The sequence below is a fragment of the Pseudonaja textilis genome, chromosome 2, assembly GCF_049901715.1.
Source record: "Pseudonaja textilis isolate UNSWEBS1 chromosome 2, rPseTex1.2, whole genome shotgun sequence".
In the NCBI taxonomy this organism is placed as follows: domain Eukaryota; kingdom Metazoa; phylum Chordata; class Lepidosauria; order Squamata; family Elapidae; genus Pseudonaja; species Pseudonaja textilis.
Window position 1 is genome coordinate 94,460,757 of NC_141991.1, and position 6,000 is coordinate 94,466,756.

The following is a 6,000-nucleotide window of genomic DNA, read 5'->3' on the forward strand; positions in this document are numbered from 1 at the left end:
AAAGGCCTTTCTATAATCAAAGAAGCATGGTGACTTCTTTTGATATTCTTTGGCTTTTTCAATTATTCACCATGCATCAGCAGTAGTTTCTTATGTTCCTCAACCTTTTCTAAAGTCAGTTTGAGCATCTGGCATCTCTTCTTTCCTGCAAGATTGGAACTTTCTTCTGAGTTCAAAGATCTTTTGAAATATGTTGTTCTTCCATTTCTTTCCATCTTTCAGGGTTTTTACAAATGTTATAATACTGCTTCATGTCTCTTCTAACAGGTATCTAAAATTCTTTTAAATTCTTTCCTGGGAACTTTTTCATCTTTCTTGTCTTCTCTCCTCTTCTTGACAAATTTCCATTGCTTTCTTCTCTTTCTTCATGTTCGGCGGTCACTTTTCACATTTATCCTTAATAACTTCTTTAAAGTTCATTCTATAATTTACTTGATTCTCTATCAATGAAGCTCAGGACTTCATAGCAGTTTCTGGTGTCCTCTTTGAAAATGGTGGGTATATATTCAAGAACATATCCTGAAAACGGGCTTTCTTTTTGTTCTTCATTAGCTTAACATGGAACTTGCATATGAGCAGTTTCTGAACTTTTTCCACAGTTAGCACCTGACCATGTCTTTGATGCTATAATTGAGTTCCTCTATTTCCTTTTAGCAATAATATAATCAATTTAATTTATATATATTCTTTCTGACATCCATTTATAGAGGTGTATCATTTTGTTTGTTTGAGGACTGATAGCTATGAAGAAATAATTATTGTCAAGTCAGTCTCCATTCTCATTTCAGTTTCTCTGAGTCATACAATTCAAGTCCAGGTTCCTGTTTAATGTTTCCAACTTTGGCATTCCACTCTCCAATTACAAAGAGCACATCTTGCTTGCATGTTTAGTGATTTCAAAATGAATTTGATCATAAAAATCATCAACCTCCTCTTCTTCTGCATTGGTGGTTGGATGATTGTCGAAGGATTGTTCACAAAGTCTGATGCAATTGATTACATACCATATGAGAAATATTGCAAAAGGTACATGCCTAGATTTTGTTGTTTGATTCTAGGCATTCTTAAGCTTGTATTCAGCTAACTTTGAAGACAATGAAAGAAATGACTTTTGTTAAGTTAGAGGTGAAGCATTTTTGGATCTTGGATCAAGTTCTAGGTTAAGGGTGAATAATATTTTTGATGGGTGGCAACTACACTTAGCTTTGGGGAAAGGACATGGGCCACAGTAGATGGTTAGAGTTATGTTGTATCATGATTGGCCATTTTTATTCTCTGGGTGGTGGGATCCTCCTTTTTTACACTAGAGAAACAATATTTTAGGGCTTATTCTGCAGTACTTGTGTGTTTCCATTTCAAAAACTGTCACTGATTTTTGACAACTGCTTTAAACAAAATCAGGAGGCAGGAAAAGTGAGGTCTGCAACGGGGAGAGTCTAAACTGCTAAATCTAGAGAGCAAACTATCCTACCTCTTTCATATGTACATCAAAAGAGGCAAGGTTTGCACTGTAATGCTCCATCTGCTATCTTGCCAATTTTAACTCTGTCCCCTGGCAACTCTAGGCAGGGCCCTGTGCACTGCAAAAGATTTTAACAACTGAATGTCATCTTGGAAACATTAGACATACATTCTCTGTGTTTATAGTCCCTAATAATAAATAGGAAATAAAAAGTACCATAGACATGGTACTTGAGAGTCGTGTTCCTTATCATATTGACAGATTAGCCATATATTTGCATAAAAAAACTACATAAAAATAGCATCCTCCCCATCAAAAGCCTCAATACCACTGTTAAAATATGGAAAATCCAAGTGTTATTTCTACTCCTGGAAGGGAATGGGGGTAATCATACATTAGCAATAGATTCATTAATGAAAAAAAATTGGTTATGGTGATTCCTCAAATTGTCTAGTAATATCTAGTCTAAAGAATTTTATAGAGTCTATATAGCTGGGAAAAGTAGAGAAAATTAAAAGACAAAAGACAGCAGTCTTTATTGATGAGAAGAGGAATAAAACCCGCCCCAAATCCAGTTAGTAAAATGTATATTAAGATCAGACAAATCCACAAATAATGCAAGCATTTAATTCCTGAACAACTAATCATTAAGACCACTTTATCTTTTCTACTGTCTTGAACAGCAGAGTGTTTGGGAGAGTTTGAAAAAGCAACATGTGTCATTTTGCTGGTCCCAATTAAGTTTTGTTTAACTATGATTTGTGATATATATTTTAAACTTGCTTTTGGCATAAACAGCACTCAATGCTTGTGTGCAAAACAGAGGATTTCTAGTGTTTCTTACAATTGTTTTCCCAATTTTATTTTTGGACAGAAAATTTTGCAACACTACTATGATAAGAGGAATTCATTTTCATTTATTTAAAAAGAAACAAAAGGAGACTCTCAAAATTAAGCACCACACAATTACTAGCAGAGATATCGTTGGTACTAAATAATACATGACCACAAAATATACTGAAACTTATAGTAGGGACAACCTTCAACAAATCAATTTGCCAAAGATTTGTGTGGTTTGAGAATACTGGCAAAAGGAAGGAACAAAACAATCAATTAGCCAGTTGGTGCCCTAACCACCAGACCACTGGTATTGATCACTGGCTACAATACCTTTGAGGACAGTATTGACAAACTTTGGCCATGATTTTCTGTAAAGTGAAGAACAACACAACAGTAAACCTCAATCCCCTAATTTTGCCCTTCAGGAATTCCTTTATAACTTCAACTTTCTACAGAAAAAAATATTAAAAACATATCCATATGTTATGCTTTTGTGTTTTTATTCAAGTATTTCCTAACTACTTTTGGCTCAGTTTTCAGTGTTCCAGAAGACAGCAAAGTGTGATTTTTTTAAAACATAAGGACAAGACTTAGACAGCTGCATATAATTACATTGTTTCATATACCTTAGCTGATTATTTTAGAAGAGAAACTCATGTTTCCTCTGCTTATTAGAGAATATTGTATTTGGGGTAACATTGCAAGTAATGGCATCATAATGTGGTAAACCTATGAGGAAAATTTCTGAATTGGATAATATGACATGGCCTCTCCTGAAAAATGCAGCTGTCTAAGTCTTGTTCTTATGTTTTAAAAAAATCACACTTTGCTGTCTTCTGGAACACACTGAAAACTAAGCCAAAAGTAGTTAGGAAATACCTGAATAAAAACACAAAAGCATAACATATGGATATATTTTTAATATTTTTTTCTGTAGAAAGTTGAAGTTATAAAGGAATTCCTGAAGGGCAAAATTAGGGGATTGAGGTTTACTGTTGTGTTGTTCTTCACTTTACAGAAAATCATGGCCAAAGTTTGTCAATACTGTCCTCAAAGGTATTGTAGCCAGTGATCAATACCAGTGGTCTGGCGGTTAGGGCACCAACTGGCTAATTGATTGTTTTGTTCCTTCCTTTTGCCAGTGTTCTCAAACCACACAAACCTTTGGCAAATTGATTTGTGGGGCCTTCTCTGTGGTGGCTCCATCTCTTTGGGGGAACATCATTCCCCCAGAGATTAGAATGGCCCCCTCATTAACACTATTCCAAAAGGCACTGAAGACCTGGTTTTGCCAACGGGTCTGGGAAACCCAGAGAGAGATGGAACCCATCAGATGGCTAGTGTGACCCGCTGTCGTCGGGGTGGTGGGGGTGGGAGTTGGTTGTTTTTGTTTTGTTTTTTGTTTTCCTAAATTTTGTTCTATTGTACTTTACTAATTTATTCGATTCTTTTTGTTAGTTCTTACTGCTTTTATTTTTAGTTTTAAATATGATTTTACATTGTGTAAGCCGCTTGAAGTCGCCATGGGCGAATAGGTGGCAATATAAATCAAATAAATAAATAAATAAACAAACAAACAAACAAACTGTGATAGATGTATTAGAACTTAACCTCCTCACCATCTTTCTATTCAATTTTATAGGAATACATGTGTGTTTGGGGAGGGGGAGGGGGAGAGAGAGAGAGAGCAGCAGCTTTCTACCCTTTCAGCCAGCAAATTATATCATGCTGATGTTATTACCACTTACCTGGGAATAAGTCCCAATGAACATAATGGGACTGGATGAACGCATACACAACTGTGCTGTATATAATTTAAACACTTAAATGGTTGGAAAAGGAAATAATTACAAATTGCAGCTTTTTTCTGATTTAATTGGCATCCTATGAAAGCATTTGGCCTTGCAAAATAACATGATCTGGCTAAAAGAGGAAAGACTGCTGACAGCACATATTCTTTTTACAGTCTACAGTTGTTTACAACCAAGCTCCTCTTTGCAGAAGAATGACAGTTCTTTAGAAAAGGGCTTGGGAACTGAGGGTTGAAACTTTAAAAGTGGATACAATCAAACAGCTGTGCTCTTAAAGTGGCAAGTCTAACTAACAGCTGTTGATTGCATATAATTCTGTCTTTCAGCTGTTAACTACAATTTTATGGTTGCTGTTTTTAGGCTGACAGAGCCATTTGCTCAGAGGTAATGCAGAATTGAGCACAATTAAGTTAAAAACTATATATAAATTAACTATTTTATAGCCCAAACACATGAGGGTGTGTGAGAGAGATAGGATGTCAAATTGCCCTAATTAATACATAATCATGGCACTTGAGGCATATTTTTTTGTCTTGAGAACATCCATTAGAAATAAAGACAGTTGTGATCTTGTTCAAAACTGCTTCATATGGCTTGTATCCACACATTATCACTTGAAAAACAAGAAAGTTTTTATATACATTTTTATGGATAGTCTATGATTTGTGTATCTATGGAATCTTTATTCCATTGGTGATCTTAATTATTTTTTAATTTGTTTAATTATTTCTCATTTGTGCACTCCTTAAGGCAGAATAGATCTATTCGATCTATATAGATCTATTAGAAGACCACATTTATAATTGTCTACTCTGAGAATATGGCTTACTGGTTGCTGAGATGTGCAGAAATGTATTTGAGAATACAGGTAATCCTTATAAATTGGGCCCAACTTTTTGGTGGTAAGCAAGGCAGTTGTTAAATGAGTCTTGCCCCATTTTACAACCTTTTTGCCACAGTTGTTAGGCAAATCATTGCAGTTGTGAAATGAATCATGGGGTTCTTAAGCAAATCTGGTTTCCTTCATTGACTTTGGTTATCGGAAGATGGCTAGAAAAATTACAAATGGTAAATACATGACCCGAGGACAGTGCAACTGTCATAAATATATGCCAGCTGCCAAGCACCTGAATTTGGATCATGTGACGATGGAGATGCTTGCAGTGGTTGTAAGTTGTCATAAGTAATTTTTTTTACAGGAACTGGCCTTTGTAACTTCAAACAGTCGCTAAAGCACAGTTTCAAGTCAAGGACTACCTCTACTACTGTCTATTGAGCAATGTTTCTCAATCATGACAACTTTAAGAGGTGCAGACTTCAACTCCCATAATTCCCCAAGCAGTATGGTGGATATGGTATGCTGACAGCTGACACCTTAAACTTATCAAGGTTGAGAAACAGTGCTATAGAGCAGGGGTGTCAAAGTTGCAATGAAACATCGTCACGTGACATATTGCAACTTTTCCCCCCTTTGCTAAATCCGGAGTATGGGTGGCCAGAATGTGATGCACCTAGCCCACGGGTTTTACATCCCTGCTATAGAGACTTGTTTTTCAGGCATATGGTAAATTTTTTCCTCCTGAATTACTGTAAGTACTTTCAATGAAAGAAAGGAGTAATTCTTACCCCCTTAGCTTTATTTTAAAAAAAGACATATGTGCATTTAGTGATATCAGCGCTGTTTAAATGTAATATAGCTCCCTCTTGCAAGTATTTTAGTCTAAATTGCTGCATAGTATCAGGCTGATAAATATGGTAAAATGATATAAAAATGCTGCTAAATTAAATGTATTTTCTGTAGAAATAAAGATGCAAGCGATGCAAACTCCTTCTCCATCAGTTGATGACCTCAACATTTGATCTCCTTCATAATCAACTTCCTTAATT